This window comes from Rhinoderma darwinii, chromosome 2, assembly GCF_050947455.1.
Source record: "Rhinoderma darwinii isolate aRhiDar2 chromosome 2, aRhiDar2.hap1, whole genome shotgun sequence".
NCBI classification, from domain to species: Eukaryota; Metazoa; Chordata; class Amphibia; order Anura; family Rhinodermatidae; genus Rhinoderma; species Rhinoderma darwinii.
Genome location: NC_134688.1, coordinates 417412981 through 417438666, shown reverse-complemented (window position 1 = coordinate 417438666; position 25686 = coordinate 417412981).

Below are 25686 nucleotides of genomic sequence, written 5' to 3'. Positions count from 1 at the left end.
TCATTTCAAATTTAATGTGGTGACATGCAGAGCCCAAATCATGAAGATTGTGTCCCTGTCCAAATAATTCTGGACCTAACTGTATGTCTTATGGACTGTTGTCTTTTTGCAGCCTTACATACTTTGTTATATAACTATGTTACTATGAAGACCACTGCTTCATGTGTGGTGATTTGGGATTTAGAGCAATGGAGACAATGCAAGATAATCCCAAAGATGCCTTTTAAAGGAGAGCTACCAGAAGAACTTAAAAAAATGTCCTATAGTGTACATTAAAAAAATAAAAAATGTTTTATAAGATCTTCATTCTTTTTTTTTGCAGTGATATGATTACTTGAAGTTACAGGATTAAAGCCTTTTGCTGTACTCCAGAGAGATTTTAACCCCTTAATGACCAGCCTATTTTAGTCCTTAATTGACCAAGCCATTTTTTAAGTTTTTCCATCGTCTCAATCAAAGAGCTATAACTTTTTTATTTTTGCATCGACATAGCTGTATAAGGTCTTGTTTTTTGCGGTACAAGTTGTAATTTAAAATAGCACCACTTTGTGGTACATAGAATTTATTGATTAACTTTTATTTTAATTTTTTTGGGGGGGGGGGAGAATTGCAATTTCGCCACACTTTTTTGCATCCTAAATTTACGCCGTTTATCGTGTGGTATAAATAACATAAAAACTTTAATCAGCGGGTTGTCGCGATTGCAACGATACCAAATTTATATAGATTTTGTATGTTTTACTATTTTTACACAGTGAAAACACTTTTTTTAAAATGATTTGTTTTTGTGTCTCCAGATTTGAAGAGCCATAACTTTTTTATTTTTTCGCCGATGCAGTTGTATGAGGGTTTTTTTTCGGGATGACTTGTAGTTTTTATCGGTACCATTTTGGTGTAAATGCGACTTTTTGATCACTTTTTAGCACATTTTTTTTAAGGCAGGATTCAAAGAAAACTGCAATTTTTGCATTGTTTTTTATTTTATTTTTTACGACATTCACCGTGCGGGTTAAATGATGTAATAACTATAGTTGTGGTCGTTATGGATGCGGCAATACCAAATATGTGTAACTTTTTAACTGTATTTTTTTTTAAATAATAATAATAATAATAATAATAATAATAAAGCAGTTCGTAAGGGGAAAAAGCGGGTTTTTCATTTTTTTTTTCACTTTTTTATTAAAAAATTTTTTTAAACTTTTTTACTAGTCCACTCATTCACTAGGGGACTTCACTATGCGATCCTACGATCATATTTATAATACACTGCAATACTTCTGTATTGCAGTGTATTATGCCTGTCCGTGTAAAACGGACAGGCATATGCTAGGCCATTCCTCTGGCATGACCTAGCAGGCATACACTACAGGCAGACCTGGGGCCTTTATTAGGCCTCCGGCTGCCATCAGAGATACAGACACTTGGCGATCTTATCGCCGGCTTTTAGTGGGATGAGAGGGAGCTCCCGCCCTCTCTCCAAAACAACTCAGTGGCGGGGCTCGCTATTGAGCGCCGCATCTGAAGGGTTAAACGGGTGAGATCGATACTGATATCGATCTCACCCGTTAGAGCAGGGATACCCCAAGCCCTCAGCTACCTCTGGTAGCTGAGAGCAGGGAGATTTAACGGCTCTGCTCTGTTTACTTATTCCGATGCAGCGCCGTAAAAAGGCCTATGCATCGGAATAAAGCCCATTAGTGGCCGCCGTAAAAACACTATACGGTGGTAACTAATGGGTTAATGATCTGTACCCTCCTAGTTGTTGTTTGCTACAATGTAATAATAAAGACCATCCTACCTTTCTTGAATAGTAGTCGTTGCAGTGGCGCAACTAGCAGCTGCTATGGCTGCTACAGCGGTAGCGACACTAGATTCAATAGTATCTGCGACCTTATGACGCGCATACTGTTGAACACTATGGCAGAGCAGGGTGGTATCTCACTGCTCTTCTATTTATTAGACTACAAGCCACGTTCGTTACTGGATCACGCCGGCCTATGATTGGATCCTGTCGGCATTATGGAGCAGCTCAGTTTGTCGTGGAAACGGGGCCTGGTTGAGTACAATTTTATTGTTTTATTTGCTTGGGGGCACTGTCTACAAGGGGAGGGTGGGGGGCTGTATGACATCATCTACAAGGGGTAGGTGGGGTGTGTATGGCACTGTCTAGAAGGGGGGGGTGGGGGAAAACGTTTTCTATGGGGCCCAGTCTTTCCTATTTATGCCCCTGGTTCTGAGTGTATATATATATATGGACATATACCCCAGAACATCCACGATCATGAAAGGGTTAAAACGTTTTTCAGGTTAGACTTAATGGGGTGTGTGAATTTTAAATGAGAGCAGCAGCACCACAATTACAGGCAGGGAGACAGTATATTAGGGTATTTATAATAGTGTCTGTGTGAGCAGCAGTAGTTTTAGGGAAAGGTGACAATATCTTTTTTTTTTTGTGGTAGTTGAAGTAGTAGTATGGTTCCTTGTCAAATTTAGCTGGCAAAGGCAGATGACATTTGTCACATATCCGGGCCTCAAATCTTGACATAAGTCATTCTTTCCATACTGGCATTGGAGAACTATCTTCACTTTGCTATGGTCCCACCTTCCATGCTGAAGACCTTCTCTGAAAATACACTTGTACTGGAGCAGGCAAGTGTCTACATGGCTAACTGGGCAAGTTCAGGCTACTGTGGACCCAAAAGGCCATAGGATTCTGGCTTTTGAGTTCACTTTGTGTAATTCGGCTTGGTTCTGACCATTACTTCTGGAATTGCTTCATGGTGAAGGACAACTGGCTCAGTGGGTCGAGGCAGATGGAAGTATGCCTCAAATGTATTAAGAATCCTGACCTAGTTGATGCTGTTGCAGCTGCTGATGGTGCCCTTATTGTTTCCAGTAGAGACCGAGGTAGTAACTTGTTACAAAGAGCAACTTTATGCCTCATGTACATTTAAGGGTGGGTATAATTTAAGAGACGGCACACCACGGATCTTGTAAACAATTTCTTGCAACTTGCAAATATAGGAACAATAGGAGGCACACCTGAGAGCGCTACAATCACAATTCGGCACGGAAGCTCAAGCACAACCGCTCGTTACAGAGCCTCTGGGGAAGTACACGTAGGCCTTAGCCCTGTACACTACCGGCCCTTTAAGACGTGCCCATCAAAGCCATTTTACACTTAGGAAAAGTGCAACAACGTATAGAAATCTTTAGCTTGAAACTCACAAGATACACAAGGTGTGCTTCAGAAATTAATTATTTAGGTCTACAGATTATAGGAGCTACAGGAGGTCAACAGAGGCCTTCATTTCCCAGTAATGCTCCCTGCCGTTACCCATTATTCTCCAGCACTCTTCCCTTTGAACAAGATTATTTGGAGCCTGGCTTCACCCAAGTCTAATGAACTCAGACAGTCTCTTATTCTTGATTCAGCCCGACTCCAGGAACAGCCACTTCCAGCCTTAATCACACAGAAAAAATTACTACCATAGTCTCTAAATTATCCTCTCTACTGTAATAACGCTGCAGCAACTGTCGACTGTCAACAGTCGGCCGCACTCCCTGTCAGCTCCACCTTTCTGCTCTCATCCCCCTAGATGCCAGTACCATGTCCTATTGGACACTGTAGCGGCAGTTCCACCAAAGATAACAAGGAGCACAGAATCAAGAGGGAGAAAACAGATGTAAAATACTGATCATATGTACACTGTGTGCAGCGTATTGCTTTCTTTAGGAAAGCTGCAAAAAATCTCTGCACTCACCTATGTGTTCCTCCTTTTTTCATCTTGCATACATCTGACATGTTTGCTAATAGTAGATATTGGGTCATGGTGTTCTTATTCCCCAGACTGTAGCAGTTGCAAAGGCACCATTTACTAATTTTCCCTCTCCTTGATAAGAAGCATATTACCCCTCCAGTCCTTCCTGTGCCCCCAACCTGGTTTCTGATTCTTGTTACCAGTAAGCAGTGCATTCTGGGAGCTGAGATGGCAGTTACACAGTTAGAGTTGTCAAGTCACATAAATATCTGCAGATTGCAGATAAGACTCCTTGCACATTGCTGTCAGAGCCTCAAATCAGAGCATCCATCGGCAGTCCCCTTAGATTCGACAGGAAGAAAAATGCTGCATGCAGCACTATTTTCCTATCAAAACAACGGAAACCATGACGGAATCGGACGTACCCTATTGTAAGTGAAAATTTAAAGTGTCGATGGTATCCATGATACGAGGGATCATAGAGCATAGTGGCTTCTGTTATGAAGAGGATTCCGATGTCTTGTTGATCGGCGCTCACTACACCAGTCGATTATCGGCCGGCGTAAAAGGGCCTTTAGCCTCACTGATATGCGCACAGTTTTACACCAGGTTCCCATAACAACCCAATCATTTTTGTTTAACACCGGGTTTCCATAACAATTCAGCCATCTTTCTTTACTTGCCATTAATGGACTGTACCTATACGCTGCTAGTTACATATATATTACATTTAAAACAGGCTTAAAAACGTTACAGTTCATTATTGTGAAAACTATCATTAGTGACATCTCTAAAGATTATAATAAAGTATTCCATTCAAATAGTTTGAAAGCCTGTTGTTACAGATGTCCGACAATTGCCTTAATCAGATGAATAGACAGAATCATTATTTTACAGCAGGAATTAGATAACTAATTCAGTTGAGTTAATGGAATTTATTCACTGAACAACAATATCTATTGGAAGTCATTAATGACCAGTCAACACTTAGATCATTTATTAGTGTGATCTAAATAATAAGGTATTATTCTACATTCTAGATTGGCACAATTTGTAGGATTATATAGCAGATTTGTGTAATACTATGACTTATTTTTTTTAAAAGAAGAAATTTAGAATAATGATGTGCATGTATCCTCTTAGCTATGCCATTGATATATATGTATAACTGATAAATTGTGTGACATCAATGATGGGACAAGTTTATGAAAGGATAAGGGTTGAAGGCTATACTTCTAAAAATATACTAACAAAGCGGAATTTTGCATAGGGGCACATGCAAGACATATATCCTAACTTTGTACTGCCAAAAATGGCATAGTAAAGATATACATTAAAACGAGGGTTTGGATTATTTTAGCTTCGTGTTCATTGGTTCCACCAGAGTCACGATAGTGCAGTTTTGTTATTTGCAACTCATTGACCTTGCACATTTGCGGTTTCATATAGCCGCTCTATGCACCTTCCATAAGAACCAAAGCTGGCCATATACATAAATTAAAAGTTGTGTAAATGCCCCACCACACCAATGGGAGATGTCAGGGCAAATATGGACTGGGCATGTTACATTACAACACGCCTGATCCTTTGTTCCCATCGGAAGATAAGTCATTGCCACTGGTGTCTGGCAGAAGATAATTCCCCTCTCCCATTGGTGAAGTAATAATCATTGGGAAAAATTGCTGTAGGGTGAATGAGAGTTCAGCAGACACCTATCACATCTGTATTGAGAGCTTTAGACTGTGATTATAGAGGCAATCATTTATAACCAATGAGCATTCCGATTTTTTGCTCTTTGCAATGCAAAGGCTGAAATCTGCGGCAAGTCCTCTGTGATACTTGCAACGTCTGAATTACCTGTCAAGTATGAAAATATTGCACCCTCACTACAAAACTGCACTCAGGACTCTTGTTAATTTCCCCCAGAATATGCCATTGGTATCACCAACTCTTAGGGTATGTCCACGTGTATTGAAAATACAAGGCTCATTTCTAGACCAAACCGTCTCTGAATCAAGGCGTTTTTGGAGCTGATTTTCTGGCGTTTTTTGTTTGCTAGCATATTTTGAAGTGTATTTCGAGACGTATTTTTAGTAGCGTTTTTTTGTAGTATCAATGGAAAGACAGCTCCAAAAACATCTCAAGAAGTGACATGCCACTTCTTTTCACGAGGCATTTTTAATTTTTTATTTAACAGCTTAAATATGCCTATGAACTACGCAGTGCATTTCCCATTGAAATCAATAAGAAACTGTTTGCAGGCGTATTTCAAGCGTTTTACACTTCAAAATCCACCTGAAAATAAGCTGTGTAAACATACCCTTACAGTTGCAAAAAAAAGTAAGTGAACCCTTTGGAATTACATGGATTTCTGCATTGATTACTACTACAATGTGGTCTGATTGTTATCTAACTCACATTATAGACAAACACAATGTTATTAAACAAATAACACACAAATAGGTGTATTCTTCATGTCTTTTATTAAGCACTTTTAGTAAATATCCGAAGTGCAGGGAGAAAAGTAAGTGAACCCTTGAATTTCATAACCTGCAAATCCCCTTTAGAAGTAATCACCTCCACCAAATGTTTCCTGTAGCTGCAAATAAGAATTGCACAACATTTATGAGGGAATTTTGGACCATTCCTCCCTACCGTCCCTGCACTTGCCTAAGTTTCAGAGAAATATATTCTATTCCTCTATGAACAGATATATTTTGTATGGAAATGTCAACATATCACACTTTTTCATTTTTACATTTCATGTTTCTGTGCCAAGTGAAGTCTAGTTGTTAACATGTTCTTTGGCCATAGACATGCAGGGTTGGGCATCGGTTGTTATACATCGCAGCTTGCCACTCCTGTGATTTTTTTTCTTTTCCCAGCAGTTCAATTAATAGCAAGATTGATTTGTTCTAGTGACAGGATGTAGACTTACTCGGATAAAGCATGTGGAGTGGTCATGATGTGTCATAGATGCTGAAAGCCGTTCTTGAGCTGTTGGTTAAGCAGTCGGATCCTGCCGAGAGCCTCATTATAATTCTTATGCTAATTAAAACAACAGATGTTGTAATTAAAAGATTCCAGTACTTAAAGTGCCAATAATGAATAGTACTGATGGTCCTTGAATATAAATACAAAGGGTTATCCCTTCACTGCAAGTTTATTGCAAACTCCTACTTACAATTACCCCAAGGTTACAGACTGACAAATGCTAAGCTTCCTGCTGCTATAACAGATACATTTTGATGGTGTCGTTTGAAGTCCACCATCTAGACTATTTTTGCAATTCCCCGTTGTATTTATTAAAGAAAAAAAAAGATAGATCCGGAGTATGTATATAAAATATAACTTTTACTATATTTTCATTTAAAAAGAATTTTAGAAAAATAAAAATATACACATGGTGATTTCATATGCCATATACTAATGCATTTTTCATATATTTCTTATGCTATTCATCTAGAAATTTGAGACAGCAAGTTACCGACCTCAGTAAGGGTTATTAATCTGTGTTGTTTTTCTTTGCGAGAAGGTTTCACCAACATTTGATGTTATGCCTGCCTCGGATAAATGACAGTAAAATTGTGTGGAAATTAGGGGCCAATACCCCCCTACCCATTTAGATGCTGGAAGTCATCCATTTATTCTGTCAATGCAAAGAGATCGGGTAACCTCTCTTCGAAAATAAAAGTACTCCCAACGCGTTTCCTCTCGGCCAAACGATTCCTCAGGGGAGATAGGCCAAAAACAGCTTTACCCGGATTCCATGGGTGTTGCAACAAGATTTTTGTGGCTGTCTGTTTAAACATCAAATGTTGGTGAAACCTTCTCACAAAGAAAAACAACACAGATTAATAACCCTTAGGGCACATTTACATGTGGCGGAATTGCTGTTGAATTCCGCTGCGGACAGTCAACAGTGGAATTCTGCAGCAGCCGTTTTTTACATTTGTTTCTATACATTTTTAGGAAAGTTAGTTCAGACGTTGCAGAAAATAACTGCGGAAATCAGGCTGTGGTGCAGAATTTTCCCTCCGCAGCATACTCATGACGTTGCGGAGAAGAAGCAAAATTTTACTGCAGATTTCCGCATTTGCAATGCAAAAATTGAAATCTGTGGCAAGTCCGCTGTGATATCTGCAACGTCTGAATTACCTGTCAAATATGCAAATGTTGGTGCAGATTCGTTGCGTAATTGCCCCAAATCTGCACCAACATTTTCAGAGGAAAAATTCTGACCACGTGTGAACATGCCCTTATTGAGGATGATAACTTGCTGTCTCAAATTTCTGGATGCATACCATAAGAACTATATGAAAAATTTTAATTATATTAAATACCCATAACTGTATGTGAGGACAAATCACACTTCCTCAAAAGGGGAGAATAACACCAAGTACAATTAGTACCTTGCAAACATATATGAATCCTTTATTACAATGAATCATAAAAACATATTGGCCATCAGGACCTAAAATATACACAAACAATTAAAATACACTGATGTAGAGAACAAGACGGCTAATCAAAAAAATGACCTATATTCTACAGTGCTGTATAATGTAGTAGCACAGCGGGATACTTAATCAGACAAGCTGGTACATGTATAATACAAAAAAATGTGATAACCACAAATGAGGTTCAGAGACACATGTCTCCACACATGAACATGTGATTGACGCAACCAAATATAGAACGGGATGGCGACAAACACTAAGTATTAGTATGTGTATAGCTAAATAGAAACTAGGAAATCCCCAAAAAGTAAAAAAGGTCCCAGAGACTATACCAATCCATGTGTTGCATAGTTAGCCTGAAGTGAACTCAACAACCAGAGCCCCGACGCGCGTTTCGCGGTAGCTTTTTCAAGGGGTACTGACAGATAAGGTAACTGATGTTGTATTTATACTCGGCGCCAGGAGGGGTTAATTCTACAGGACCAATAACGATTTATTATTGCAGATGCCTAATTGTACGCATGTGAGATGAGCCAGGTGTAGAGCATCAAAAAGTAGGCTGATTCATATATAAATACCTGAATTTTTCCAATTTGTTGCGTGGTTGGTGGCCGTTTCGTGTTTCTCTCTCTGGGGCATTTCATGTCTCTGACGATGTTTTGCTACTGCCGATTTTACACACCTGAAGACCAAATGCATCACACATTATTACATAATGTTAAGCAAATATTAAAGTTAATGAAGGTCTTTCCGATATTGACTTATGTTATATATATCCTCCAGAATTAATCAATTTTAGAAATAAACTGTTACAATCAACAGAGTGCAAGTATGAGTAATAATGTCTTTTACTTGAAACGAACTAACATAGGAATCATTGAGAGAAATTTTTGTATATACTCACGTTAAAACTCACGTTAAAACGCATAAACATCTTACACCCCTATTCAGATCTTACTCTCATACAGTCTGCCCAACCATTTCCAATCAGATACTTATGAAACTTGATATAATTTTCCGAGATCTTGAGATGAACTCAAGTGTACTTATAGCATGCAACTATTACACTTATATAGTTCACATAAAGTTACCCAGGGCATATACGTGGAAATCAATTCATATTTTATTATACCGGGAATTATATTCCCGTCTGTTTTTTAATTATATTTTCGATTTATTTGGATGCTTATACTGTATATTTCAACAGCTTATATACTTGTTCGAAGATATAATACTTGGAACTGAGCTAAACCGATAATATATGCTGTTTTTAAATCTTGTATATCTAATTTATAACATCTGTGATATACGTTGTGAGGATTGTGGGGACAATGTTGCCTTGCCTGCTGTATATATTACTAAACCTATGATACTATATGCAACAACTAACAATTTGATTAGCTTGCCCGAATATAGTTATTATTTCTTCATTATTTTGTGTACTGACCGTACAGGTCCGAGGAAAGGGTTTTTCTTTATATATGATACACACCTCTTGGATTACACCCACACACGTAGTTCCTACGTAGGGTGTATCTCACCTGAGGAGACAATCAGAAGCTAGGGTTAACTATTCACCTGTTTTTCCGCGTACTCATTAGGTACGCTTATCAAGCAGACAAGGCAGCAAGTGTCCTCACATTTCTTTGCCATGACTAAGAGCACAGGAGCTGCTCGAAACGCGTAGGCCAGGGCACAACCGCCTACTCACATTTTTCTTGGGACTGCGTCTCCCTACAATTTTAACTTATATTACCCCAATAAAGATGGGAACATCGCTGCCTTTTTAATTAACTACTGGACTCAGCGCTGGATCATTTCTACAGTTTTTTCTAATACATACCGCCAGCCGTAGCGGGGATCCGAGCGGAGAGTCAGGAGACGCACCAAACTGGTGAGCTGGAGGTTTCCTCCCTTTACTATTTCTTATAAATACCTGAATATTAGGCAATGCATAACGGACACCGCCATCGTTTCCCCATGTACGCGTCTGCAAGACGCAAAATGCGCATGCGCGTGCGCATCAACATGAGAGTGCCATGGGGAGAGTGTACGGTCACGCACCTATGACGTACTATGCTGCAATGGCCATTTTAGATATGGGCAAGAACGATCAAACAAACCCATACACTGCTAATGCCATTTAAAATATAGGAAAATCAAAGCAAATATGGCGATCAAGGTCTCTATGTATAGACACAGATAAATGTACATAGTGCAGTAGTAATATGAATACATATAGGAACATGTCATTGGATAATTATACACTAACATTATATCTTAATGTCACATACTAAATCCATAAATATACGAGAAATACGCACATACATAAATAGAAATATAATGAGTATTAAAAATATATATATTATATGGAAATAATTTAAGAGAGGGGGGATCTTTTTATTATTTTATATATATATATGTGATAATAATAAAAAAATTTGATAAATAAAAGGTGAGTGAGCACACTTGCACAGTGATAAAGTGAAGAAATAAAATAAATAAATAAGGAGAGTGAAACACACGTGATGAGACGCACCTGAGGAATTCATATATGAAAAATGTATATGGCATATGAAATCATCATGTGTATATGTTTATTTTTCTAAAATTATTTTTAAATGAAAACATAGTAAAAGTTATATTTTATATACATGCCCCGGATCTATCTTCTTTTTTTCTTTTTTTTTCGTTTTTCTGCTATAACAGATAGCCAAAGTAATCCCGTGCACATCTAACTTGGTGGACAATATTTATAGAAAGTCATATGCAAAGGATATAATCTAAAATGGTACAACTGAGGTAAATATCCGCTTAAATACCTACTTAAGGTGGTCTCAAAGGTGGACTGCATATCTGCTTATTATATAATGCAATGTTGTAATTGGAATCAGCTTTACCGCTGACAGACATTGCAAAAGCCTATGCCAATATAGTTTTGACAGAATATAGCCCACCATAAGCAGTACCTATATCTGCTAAATGATCCTGGTGGACAATGCTAGTGAATTTGAAATCCCCTGCACACCTAAGGGAGTATATTTATGACACCATGCTAAGATAATGTATCTGCCGGGTGGCACCGGGCTTTGTGGTTAAAGGCACTTTCTGTTCAGATGTTGAGGTACTGCTTACGCAATGCTGGGGGTAGGATACCATTTCTTGAGGTCTTGATGTGACTGGGGGAAGTAGAACCTGAATCTACTACTAGTGCCACTGTATGCTGGGAAGATACCAATGGAGCGCCGCGATCGACTGCATACTTTCGTATGTACCGCAAAAATGTGGTTTGGACCAGAAGCGGATTAAGTAGACCATAGGCCCTGGGCTGTTCCCCAAACTTGGGCCCCTGTTCTTCACCACCGCCACTGTGTCTATAGTTAACACCACCTTTCTGTGCGATCATTTATAAATGGGTGTTTCGATTCCCTTTGTCAAAGTGCTGTGTCCTTAGATACTGAAAGTCTCTAACCATCGCTGACACACTGTGTAGGGACACATCCTCTTGACAAGGGGAATGGCAACACCCATTTGTCTATTAGTCCTGGGCTACACAGATACCTTCTGTGGAATACAAGCATTTCCTATAACAGTAGAGGGAACAGATCCTCTATAAATACATTGAATCACAGATGACATCTTCTCTGATGGGAGTTGCTCTCTTTTCCCTTCTTCTCAAGCTAACACAGACCATTATAGCGACTTCCCATGATGACTCTGGAGTTTCCTGCCGAGACCTCTTTGCCCCTCGCTTTTCCAGCCTCTATAGAAACACAAAAATTCAGACACCAAACCCCCTAAATTGTTTCACACCCCAGACCAGACCCCTAAGCATATTCAGACCCAGGCCCATACATTAACTCAGACTAAAAATTCAGACCCCAGACCAGACCCTAGAATGCATACCCCAGCCCTTCTAAACTATTGCAATCCCCAGACCAGACCCCCTAAACAAATACAGACCACAGAAAGAGCACCCTAAATAAATACAGACCCTAGAACAGACCCTCAAAATACAGACCCCGGACCAGACTCCTAAATACAGACCCTCTGAACTGACCCCCTGTCACGATGCGGGGTGTGGACCCACTGGGCCGTACCGCGTAGCGGGGATGGCAGCTGGCCAAACCGGAAAGTACACAGTTCAATGGTTCAGCGAGAGTACCTGAGGCAATCGTAGGCAGTGGCGAGGCGGACACGTCCAGAACCAGGCGGTGGGAAGTCGTTTGGTGAGGCGTAGTAGGGCAGCGTAGACTGTAGCACAGCACGGTAGGTAGCACAGCACGGCTGTAGCACTAGGTAGCACGGAAACAGGATACGGGATACAGGAGCAAGGTACACTGGGAGGCTGGAAGACACTGGGAGACCATAAGGAAGACGAACAACGGGAAAACTAACAACGCTCTGGCAAAGGGCAAGAGGGCAGAGCCTCCTTGGCCAGATTGCAGTTTTTTGCAAAAACACGCGCACTGGCCCTTTAAGGCCGTGCACGCGCGGGCGCGCGAACCCGCCAGAGACACTAGGAATCCGGAAGAGAGTGCCGGCGCCTGACTGGGGGACGATGCTGCAGGCAGGTAAGCTGTCCATGGCCACGGCCGTCGGGGTTAACGACCAATCGACGGGCCGTGGCCATAGACGTTACACCCCCTAACCTAAATATTACTCCAGACCTGACTCCCTAAACTAATACAGACCACAGACCCCTAAATACAGACCCCTAAATTAATACAGACACCAGACCCCTTAAACTAATCTATCCCCCTTATGCTTACATAGCAGCTCACAGTCTTCTCTATGGAGATTTGCTACTGTACTAGGACCTGTCTACATGGTCATGTGACCTGCTGATCTCCCAACAGTAACAAGAACTGCAAACTTAAAGGGGTTGTCCACTACTGAACAACTGATAACCTATCCACCGGATAGGTCATCAGTATTTTATCAGTGCGGGTCCAACACCCGGACCCCCCCACCGTTAAGCCGCTTTGGCTATCTCAGGGCACCGGATGTTATGGCCTATTATGCTATGTACAGAGCAGTTGGCTCCGTACATAGTATAGCATTCATACTGCCGAACTGCAGCTCTGCTCCTATTCCCCTGTCTATCAATCTAAATAGGTCCAATATTCTGTGCTGATGAATGTCTTAAAGGGGTTGTCCACAATCGGACAACTGATAACCTATCCCCAGGATAGGTCATCAGTATATAATCGCTGCAGGTCTGACACCCGGACCCCCTTGTTAAGCCACTCCGGCTTAAGCCTTGGGAAAACGTAACATTGTGGCATAATTACGAATTAGCTTGAATTTTACTTGAAAACAAACAACTTATTTCAGCCACTTTCATAAAGGATGTTTTGCTGGAGGGCATAAATTCTGAATGAAACCTCGGCTCAATGATTCGATGCAAAAAAAAAAAATCAAAAAAAATATCCGCACCAACTGTATTTTAAATACAATATAATATGAATTTGATTCCTCCATTTAAAATTATTGCACAATCCATTTGCTAAAAAATAAATGTTGCCTTGAATTGCTCTTTGTTACATATAATGTTTTGCACCCTAATGAAAGAGACTGAAAACCTAGGACTGAGCTATTTATATGTATTTACCAAGCTGGCCTTTTACCAAATGTATTTGCATAGACTGTTGAATGAATCTTTATATTAGAGATATGTGCCTCATTTCACCTTCATTTATTGTATATGCTGTGTACAAACTGTTTCTGGCAGGAAGTGCTATAGCTGTGAAAACCCAGTAGCAAAATAAAAATGCTGCCAAACACCATAACAAAACTATTCCAGCAGTCTCGCACAGCGTATGCTTCATTTGCCTCAATGATGAAGGAAATGTTGCTTCAACTCTGGGATGCCAGAGAGCGTGACTCGGGAAACCTCATTTGAACAATGCAAGCGCAAGACTGCTTGCACCATGGAAATAAAATAACCTAGAATAAATAAAACTAAATAGCGCAATCATCAACTCTATTACCTCATAAATCTATAACTGTCAAAATGAACTTTAAAGCTGTCAAGCTTCACCACTTCAGGTAGATTTCTATTTAACCGGTCATTTCTCTGGTAATTGGTTTTAAAGTGGGACAGTTCCCATGAAAATAAGTTTGACTTAATTTACCTTTGAAAAACTTTACCCAGCTTTCCCTGCTCCATCACAACATTCTGTCGGAGGAAAAAAAAACCCCTGTTAGAGCCTTGAAAATGACTCACCTTGTCTCCATGTGTGAGTAAAACACGTATTTTTGGATTGAGCCAGTTGGAGTTCCGTTTTTTCTGTGCTGGATGTTGTAAAAATTCGGGTTTATATATATACATATATATATATATATATATATATATATATATATATGTATATATACATATATATATATATATATATATATATATATATATATATATATATATATATATATATATATATAAAACAGTAGTAAATAGGCTGCACTCACAAAGGCTTATGGTGAAAAAAGTGGGTGCTTTATTGACCCCAAAAGTGTGACGTTTCGGTTCACACAACTGGAGCCTTGAGAAAGGCTCAGGTTGTGTGAGCCGAAATGTCACACTTTTGGGGTTAATAAAGCACCCACTTTTTTCACCATAAGCCTTTGTGAGTGCTGCCTATTTACTGCTTTTTGTGTAGAGGGACAGTGGTCATTTCCCTAAGGCTTGCACCCCCTTTCATTTAAACCTAAGCTGTTGGATTCTATTTTTGTATATATATAAAATATATGTTTAAACAAAAAATTCAATGCCCTTTTTCTACCTATAAAATATCTATTTTTCTATAAATGTGATCTGCAGAGGTGGGCATTAAATAACTGCTTAACAGTCTGAATTGTTGGGATAGGGGCAATGTTATAATCAGTGGGGCCTTTACATGAGCTTAACTTACTTACCAATAGCTGCTGCTGCCTCTACTATACCCGGCATTTATTGAGCGCTGTGTACATGAGTGCAGAGAAGACGAAAGCGGTGAAAACCACTTCTATCTGCTCTCCAGGTCTATGACTGCTGGGCACCCGAAATTCAGTTACCCAATCGCTCGGGGAGCAAGCTTAAATCCACACCGTATATATATATAGTGGGCGGTCTTGTAAATTTTACTCCTCCAAAATTTTTAAGGTATGAAACATGCTCTGCTGTATTATATTTTATTATGAAAGTAAATAATTTCATTTTTTAAATCTATTTTTAGCTTCAAAATTCCTATCTAGTTGTTAAAACTTTTATAGAAATAAATTTATTTGGAAGCAAATACAGCATGTCATAACGAATATTTTAAGGTGCCTTTAACAGATGTTGAAAATACAGAGGCCTGATCCATGGACACATTGGACAATTTTGTGTCTTACTAATTTTTTCCTTTACTGAATACAGAAAGTGATATAATGCAGGAAATTAAAGAATGAAAATATGAAGTGAGTCTCCCATTTATACAGGTAAAATCATAGCTGGTAATGGCTGAGTCCAATTTTCTGACATTCTTCATATCAGACATAAATATATATATAAAAACAAAATAACAGGCACTAAGCAAGCACCTGCTGGGATCTTAGATTTGGTGTCATCTTGAATGACAAAACTGTTTGCATCCTGTGTTTCTGCTCCATTAACTTCCCCGTTAAATAGAAAGAACATAAGATCTTTTGCCCCTGGGTAGTCATATATCATCATGTAGATAGAAAAAGCATGCTATTAAAGCTGAAAGCTAAATGCTTTTTACATACATTGCCCCAATTCACCCCAAATCTAATCATTCTTTTATATATAATGTATGTAATATATGTAATGCAACCAAAAATAGCAGTAAGCAGCACTCTATAAGGATGTGAGGTGGGTGCCAACGACTGCAACCTGATCCAAGGTTGTAAATACTTCAAATAAATGAAAAGTGTGCAGTGTTAGTGAATAAACATTTACGCAATTGTACTTTTTTTTTCTAAAATTATTTTGGTAATTTTTAAAGAATAATAAAGAATAAATTCAATGTAATTTTTTTTTTTACATGCAAGGATGTCCTTGTCTGATTTAAATTGGTCTCCTACACTGACCGGCAACGTCATCGTCACACGATGGCTGCCATGGAAGAGCAGTATGTAATAATTTTTTTACCATTCCCCTTGTCAATGGGGTATGTCCCTACAAAGTCCGACATTTTTCAATCAGTGCTGGCTGCATCAGACCGTGTAAGCGCACCCCCCCCCCCTTATTGATAAGGGGAATGGTAACATCCAGTTATCAATCTAGTTATACATTTCTAGTAGGAATAAAGAAACAGCACAAAGGTAAATCCTATTAAAAAGTGTTCAACATCTTCCCCATTGCACATGAGGTACAGCAGATGTGGGTTTTTTACAGAAATATTTCCCAGAATTCTTTTTTTTATTTTTTTTTAAATAAAATGCCCTTAAAATTTCACATGGGGTAATACATCTATAGTATAAAGTCAGCTAGGATTACAATGACATATTCCAACTTTACAGTATATTTAATGAATTATCTATTGCACACAATTAAATTAGTCACTATTAAGGAAATTATAGAATGCTAATGATTAATCGTCTTCTAGGTACATTGTAATTTGATTTTGATCCTTCTTCTCAGTCTCATAATAAAATAACTATTTCATTATTTGCAGCACTTCCACTAGTAAAAGAATAAATGAATTTTTCTTAATATAATACTTTTAATGTTTTCCATTTATATTTACTGTTATGCCACTCATAGGAAACATTATCATGGACACTTAGCGAATAGAATGTACAAGTCACTATCCATTTTAACTGTAACTTGGGAAATAGAAAAAGCAATTGTTGTGTGTTTGAGAATGTCATTCCCATAAGAGAGATTGGCTTGTGATTGAATTTATGTTGGGATACCAAGGATTTAGTAATTTTTCTGCCAGTGATGATTTAAAGTGAAAATTTGGGCAAAAAAAGTTGTATTTACCTGATTGCCACCATTTCTGAGATTACGTATTGTCCTCTACTTGGCCACAGCTGAAGCCTGTGCCGGCCATGACAACATGGCAACTGAGCAGCACTGGCATGCGCCACTTGTGAGGCAGAATAGGAAATACTATAACTGCTAACTTTAGTGGTGGGCAGTTATAGTATTTCCTATGCTGCCTGTCAGATGGCTTATCCCAGTGCTGTTCGGTTGTCATGGTCAGCACAGGCTTCAGTTGTAGATGACAGTGAAGAATCTCTCAAATAAAGGCATTCACGTACGTGCAGGAAAACTTACTGAGAAATCTTGTGGTACATTGATGTGGCCTAATGCTGAATTTGATTTTGTTTTCACTTTAAGATGAAAAATTTGACAATGAAGACAGCCATTAAAATGAAGAGTCATTAAGCAATAATTTGTAGTTTAGAAACATTTCTAGTTGTAAATATTTAATAATGCAATAATAACTAAACACTACCCGCATTATACAATCTCTGTCTGTAACAGGTTGCGCTCTTGATTAAATTTCAAGTTAATTATAGAGGACCTGTCACTAGGTCATATAACACCTATACAGAGATATGGGCCAATAACTATATGTAGAGTCTACACAAAGATGTGTGAAAAGGAAAATTAGAGAACCACCAATGTAAACACCACACCAATACTCATATTAGTCAAAAAAAAGTAACAATGCTTTATTAGGGATATATAGATATAAAATACATAAAAGGGAACCACATTACCCACACTTGGACCTGGTGAAAACCTCACAAAAGTATAAGCATAGTGCACTAGGTTATATAAATTGAACAGATTATTTGACCAGAATAGTGCTGTCTCCCTGACTCCAGCGTCGTTTTTTTTTTTTACCCTGGACCTCCCTGTTTCATAGATATGGCCCACTGTTGTGTTGACTCCATATATGCTAACTTGCTGTAGTTAGCCAATGGGGTGGGAACTACTCTCATTCTCCTGAGGTGGAGCAAGCTTCCCTGCCTCTGATGCTGACCAATCAGCTTGAGGGTAGTTCACGCACGCTGGCTAACTACAGCAAATTAGCATATAGGGACTCAACACAACAGTGGGCAATATCTCCGGAATGGGGGTGGGGTCCAGGAAAAAAAACAGAGCTGGAGTATTTATATACCAAAGTATTGTTCATCCATGTATGAATGTAGCATTTGCACTCAAACAACAAAAATGCCCTTCAAATACATAGTAAAGTCTTGAAACTCAAGACCATGATGATTTTCGGAAGGCGGACACATTTAAAAAAAAATTCTAGTGTTTTCTAGGTACATCTTTTGGATTGGATAAAGAAACTCCATTACTATTTTATTGTCATACCCCTAAAGCTTAGTGCTCTATGAGCATCACTTTTAGTAGTTGTCACTTATAGTCCCCTGCTATTACCCAAGGATGGGGAGTGGTAAAGTCAGTTCAGTTTTGACACCATCTGTTAAGTAATACTGCCTTTAAAACCTTTATATTTAACAACTTACCACTAAAAGTAATAATAATAATATAACATATGATGTGATAATTTCTTAGATTTGTGGTAAGATTTTTTAAGTTAAATCTCGATTTCAGAATATATTTTCATAGGACTTAAAGGGAACCTGTGAAGTTGAACAAGGTGTCATATTTGCAGGTAGCATGTTATAGAGCAGTAGGAGCTGAGCAGATTGATATATAGGTTTTGTGTGAAAATATAAGTATAACTCGTAATTTATTCATTTGAAACCCTGCTCTTTCTATGCTTAAGTGTCCAGTGGGCAGTTGAAGTCAATGATTGACAGCCCTCTCTGTATGAGTGTGCATACCTGTATATTTCTGAGTAGAACTGCCCACTGGACTCCTGAGCTTAGAATGAGCAGATGTTTAGATGATTAAATTACAAGTTCTACTGAATCTTTTCCCCTCAAAACGATAAATCAATTTGCTCAGCTCCTCCTGCCTTATAATGTGCTGCCTGCAGAGATACAAATCTGCTTTTCTTCATAGAGCAATAGAGTAAGATGATAGCATTTTGGCTGCCTGTATCCACCACTAGGGGCAATAAAATTTATTTAACTCTCAATGAACTCAATAATAAAATGATATCTATAAGCTTACAATGAAAGTGGCAGACAATATGAAAAAATTCCCCAGACCATAACGCTGCCACCACATCTTGTTTTCTTCCAGCAATGGTTGCAGGGTGTTTGTTCTTGGCACGTGGAGCTCCGCAGTTTCCACATCGGTTATTCTCAATGGTGCCATTTGTCCACTCACGATACACTTTCACTACAGCAGCACGCGAACAGTTCACAGACTGTGCTCTTTGTGAAATGCTGTCACCCTTGTCCCGAAAGCCAATAATCATCCCTTTTTGCAACTCTGATAAATATAAGATATATCCGTGATATGTGTTCAGACAGCCTATCGCACACCTTATACAGCCACCAAGCCAGCCCACTTCCTTCATGGGCTATGCGCTGCCGAAGTTGACACTAGGAGGTGGTCATAATAATGTTGACTGTGTATATTATGAGACAGACTCGATGAGCCTTTAAGGTTGATACCCTATGCTGAGAGGGCAGATGGGAAAAAACATGGGGCTAATTTATTAAGACTGGCATTTCATATGGCAGTCTTAATAGACTGAAAAGTTGAAGTAAACTCCAACACATTTATTAAGAGGCAGAATCCTCTTAATAAATGTGTTGCAATGACTGTGGCAAAGCACCCTACATTCCCCCCCCCCCTTTGGCAAAAAAAACCACATACTCACTTCAGCGCTCCTCTTCTCCACTCTCCGGCTATTTCATCATTCTAGCATCGCTCATACGCCGAGAAGCGACAGAACCTAATATGTGATGTAGCGCTTCAACGTCATCAGTGCTGTTTCGCATACAACAGCCTAATGCTGCCCGGCGTCAGGTCCTTGAATGAGCGGCGCTGGAGTGATGAGGGAGTCGGAAGGGAAAGTGAAGTGTTGAGTATAATTTTTTTTATAATTATAATTTTTAATGAAAAGAGCAGGGGTAGTCTGGTCAGGGGTTTCTATTCCCCATAAATTTAAATATACACCAGGTATGAGCTGGCATAGATTTCCACTATAATTTACGACAGTTTTCTGACATAAATTATAATACATTTGTCGGGCCGCGGTAGCCACGCCCCCTTTTCACAAAAGTGGCGAGGCTGGTGAAAAAAAAGCCAGAAATCACAATTTTCATAGCAATTTGTGACTTTTGGGCCCTTTTGCAACTTTTCTAAGCCAGAAAGCTGTCATAGAAACGTTTATGAATTACCCCCATATGTTTTTTCTGTCACACCATATTTGGAAATACATAGATATGTTTCTTCAAAGAAAAGCTTTTCTTTGAAAATATGAAAATGTTTTTTTTTATGTAAAATATTTTGATTGACTTTTTTTTACATCTGTCTTCCTTTCTTCTTCAGCAAATCTTCTCAGTGACTCTATTTACATCCTCTACCAAGTATAGGGAAAGGATTGCTCCAAGCTTTCACGTAGCAGCCAGCATTAATTTTTTTTTTTTACTTTTGAATAACCCTGCCAGGAGATCTTTGAAAATCAAATTAAAATGTTATGAAAATCTGTAACACTAATTTAAAAAAAAAAGAAAAAAAGATCGGTACATAAGAAGCCATGCCTCAGGTGAAAGTAAGTAAATATAATTTATTTTTTGAGCTTTGCTTCATGAATCATTAAATCTTGCTTGTTGGGATTGCCCGAAGTGACAAAGACCCTGTCACTTCTAAGCCTCGAACAGCAGTGTGATCATAACAAATGGGCATCATTAATAACCTGTGTTTGAAAGCAGCTATATAGAGAAATTACTTTAAGTCACCTCAAAGATGAAAAACAAATGGTAAAGGTTTAAGGGCTTAGAAACAGTTCAAGTTACCGTTTCCTTTTTTCCTGTAAAATTGTGGATTGAAAATATAGAATTCTGCAATGTAAAATGATTCATGTACTGTATATTCAATCAAGTTGTTGAAGTGTCTCATATTAGTGCAGTATGCTACAATGCATATTCCGGAGTATTTTCTTTGCCCAATCACTGCTCCACTTTTTACATATATATATTTGTTTGATTGGGGAGTTTAAGGAAGGAGAGCATAACAGGCTATAGATTCCTAAGATGAAAACTAATTTTTATAATATTTTATGACCTACTCTTATAAGAAGAATCTGTAACCAAGGTCTTCAGTGCTGGGATTCAAGCATGTTTCTAAAAGCACTCAGGAAATTAAGGCATTTGAGAACAATATGGAGGAGCATTTAGGTCATAACGGTAAGTAGACACAGTATTTATCTAGAAATCCAAAGTATTCGATGAATCGCCTGCTAATGGGACTAGTGATAATAGCAATCAAGCCCATTTCTCATCATGTTCATGTCCGGTTAGATGGATGTTTATATGTGTCATCTTTTTATGGTTTACATTCTTTATGGTTCTTAGAGTCATTATATTTTTAAATCTGATTGTTAACCCTAAAAAAATAAAATATTTGCCAAATGCTGTGAACCCGCATTAGCCACGAATCTCGAACTAAGTCAATTTCTTACAATATTTGCTTTTTATAAATTGTTTGTTATTTTCAAGTTTGCAAGAAAAAAACAAACTGCGTGTGAATTAAAGAACAAACAATAATAAAGATATCTAGTACACGAGTAGATCTGTACAATACACATGTGACGGACTCAACAGGGAATCATTAAAAAAAACAATAATTAAAAGAGAAAATAAAGTATAAATAACTGTCCTCATCTAATAGAACAAATCACAAGTGCTTGTCTCATCTATGTTCAAGAGGACGGATCTTTATAAATACCAGAGCTGGTTATACAATGAAGCATCATGATAATAACCACAAGAAACATAAAAGAAAAAGACAAGCAATCAAAAGAAAAAACAAAATAGGAAGGAAGAAGATATGAGGAGGAATAGCAGAAAAAGAGGGAGGAAAGGGATACAGATGGACTTACTCCAGCATGATTCAATTACACAACATACTTGGTGGTTATATCAGTTTTGACCAGTAGGCATCCCACAGAGACCAAGAAACATGAAAGCGATCAAGCACGTTTTTGACACCGGCAGTCATATACTCCATGTTGCGAACACCATTAACATGCACAAAGAGGACTTGTCTGGAAGGTAGGGAGGTCCTTCTCCAATGTAAGCTATAAGGCACTTAGCGGCAGTAAGAATGTGGAGAAGCAATCTGGCACTCAGTCGACGGACCTCTTTTGGAGCAATCTTAAGAAGGAAATGAAGAGGATCCAGCAGGATAAGACCAGTATATCTTTAAGTAAGGATTCTAGCGCGGACCAGTATGGTTTAATTAATGGAGAGGTCCGAAATATATGTAATAGGGAACCCACATGCTATTGACACCGCCAGCAACTTACTGTAATTGAGGGAATAAATTTATGTAAAATTTCAGGTGTATGGTACCAATGCATCATCACTTTATATTGCTTTTCCTTGTACAGGGTACACATAGAAGATTTAGACGTTTTGCTCCAAATAATTTGTCGCAGTTCCGGAGTATTTTCTTTGCCCAATCACTGCTCCACTTTTTACATATATCTGTGTTTGATTGGGGAGTTTAAGGAAGGAGAGCATAACAGGCTATAGATTCGTACGAAGAAAACTATATTTTACTAATATTATTTTAACACAAGTTTTTTTCATTGTTCTCGGTGCACCGACAATTGTTTAAGGTTACAAATGTAGCACAGTTTATCTTGACAGAAAACTTGCTGCAGCATGATATCACACAACAAAATCCATTCAAAAAGTCAAGTTTAAAGCGAACCTGTCACCAGCATTTCACCTATTAAACCAGCAATGCCTGGTGGAAGTGCGTGAAAAATAATTTTTATGTAACCTATAATTATCTTCTAAGTAGGCTCTGTAACTTTAGTATTCAGTTTTTTAGTGTTCCCACGCCGTATGCTAATGAGCATAAAAGAGTCATATCTTAATTCCTCAAACTTTTCAGAGTTAACCCCGCCTCCTAACTTTTAAATGACAGCTCTTAGTCTCCCCCAGCACACACAAAATCCTGTGCTTGTGCATTGATGTTCTCTGTGCACACAAAGGGAAACCGGATTATTACCATAAAAGGCGCAAAATGTTTGCAGACCGTTATTTACGGTCGAAGGAGGAGTTTAGGAGGGGGGATAATGGTAAAGAAATTTTAACAGAAGCGGCCAGCGAGGGGTGAGGAGAGTTCAATAGGTGAAATGCTGGTGAGAGGTTCCCTTTAAGTTTCTTTCCACTGTGTGTTTAATGCGTTAAAGGTCAAGATAAAAATGCCTATATCTCTATACTGTCAATCTGCAACTAACAAATGTCTCAACAAAAGTGGTGGTAATACATATATATTCAGCATAAAATGCTTAAGAGATTACTGTAAGAGTATTTTTTTTTATTTTTTTTTAAAAGTGAAAATTACAGCATACTAACCAGTACATCAAAGAAGTGTACATTTACAGTAATAACATAAAATAGGGAAGATGTCGTTCAGTTATATAACTGAGATAGAACTAATAATTATCTCCCTATTCTGTTTCCTTAACTTTGCTCTTTCTTCCCCTTTTATTTATTTTTTTTCCCTTCCCACCCCAAATTACCACAAGCTCCCGTGCTGGAAAAAAAAGATTAAAAAATAAAATAAAAATAAATTAAATTAAATTGCATAAAAAAAAGAAAAGAAAAAAAAGCCAGGAAACTGGAAAGCCCATTAGAACTTCATAATTGGAATTTTTTTAATCCAAGGATCCCATTGATCCGTAAAGAGTATATTCCCTTTTGAACAGGGAAATCTATACTCAATGTGAACAAATTTGTTTACCTCCGCCTCCCAAGCTTCTACGGACGGGGGAGCTGAGGAGAGACACTTTGCTGCAATTTCTAACCTGGCTAAGAATAATGATTGACATATCGGAATGTGATTACTTCCTATTTGCGGATTCATGGATACATCTTCTAAGAGACATACGTTAAGATCTAATGGAATAGTACAACAAAATAAATATTTACTTAGTTTGGGGCAGCGCCAGGTGGGGTGTATCCAGTCAGCCTCTGGACATAGACACGTGGGAAAACTATCCTTTTGTCTTAGACCTATATTTTTTAAGAAGGTAGCTAAATAATATAGTCTATGGACTATCATAAATTGTGAAATTGTATGGTTGCTGTTGGAGGATACCCTATGATACCCTTGAGATTTGTTGGTACACTCTAGAACAGAAGTTGTCTAACAACTATTTCTACCTCCCATCTTTTCTGCGTTTGGTAATTGATAGATTGTGCAAGGTGGCTCATAATCAGTTTATATAACCTCCCAACTGCTCCCTTTTTAATAACCATTTCTAACATTAAGTGCATTATGCACCTTTTTTCCATGGGGATCTTTTTTTTTTTTTGCGTTGTATACAGTCATAGGTAGATCTTAACTGTAGGTATTTTAGGAATTCTTTGTTAGATAATCCATACTCAGTTTTTAAAGCTAGAGAAGTCCCTCATATTTCCATCAACTAAGATATGGGAGAACTTTGTAATTCCTTTGGAAATCCAAAAAAGACTATCAATGTTATACAATTCCACAAGGCGCCTAGATTTCCATAAAGGGGTAAAGTCAAAGTACCCAACCACTAATAATAGTTTCTTAATATCTTTCCATACTTTATGTAAGGAAAGGTATAGTATACCTATTTTATAAGGTTGAGTCCCAAAAATCACCAACTCTAAAATTTAAAATATAGTGTTGTATCCTATAGGTACTACTTGATCCAAAAAGTATTTATTTATAGACACTTCCCCCCAACCTTTGCTTTGTTTACATTTTGTGGCAAGATAGTAAAGTTTAATATCTGGAACCCATAGACCTCCATCCGCAGCTCCCATATGTAATCCCTTAAGAGCGATACGAGGCTTCTTATCTTTCCAAATGAGAGTTGTAAATATGGAGTTTATAATTTTAAAGAAATTCTTCTTTATCCATATTGGTGCGTTAGAAATAACGAACAGGATTTTTGGCACGAGCACCATCTTAATAAGAGCTAATCTATCTGCCAATGACAGTGGGAGTTTCTTACATACCAACATTTTTTGCTTTATATCCTCCAGTAGGGGTACACAGTTTAAGGAGTAGTATTCATTCATATCTTGACTAAGGCAAAGGCCAAGATATTTAATACATGCAGAGTCCTGTAGAGGTAGCAAAAATGATTTTGACCAGTTTATTCTCAAAACAGAGAAGTCTACAAAATCATTCATTATATGAAATATTATGGGGATAGAGTGTGTTGTCTGAGAGACGTATAGAAGTACATTGTCTGCATATAATGATACTTTTTCTTCGTGTCCCCCAAATCTAAAACCCTTAATTTTCGATGAGCAACGAAGATTAATAGACAGAGATTCAAGTATCAATGCAAATAAAAGAGGGGAAAGGGGGAAACCCTGCC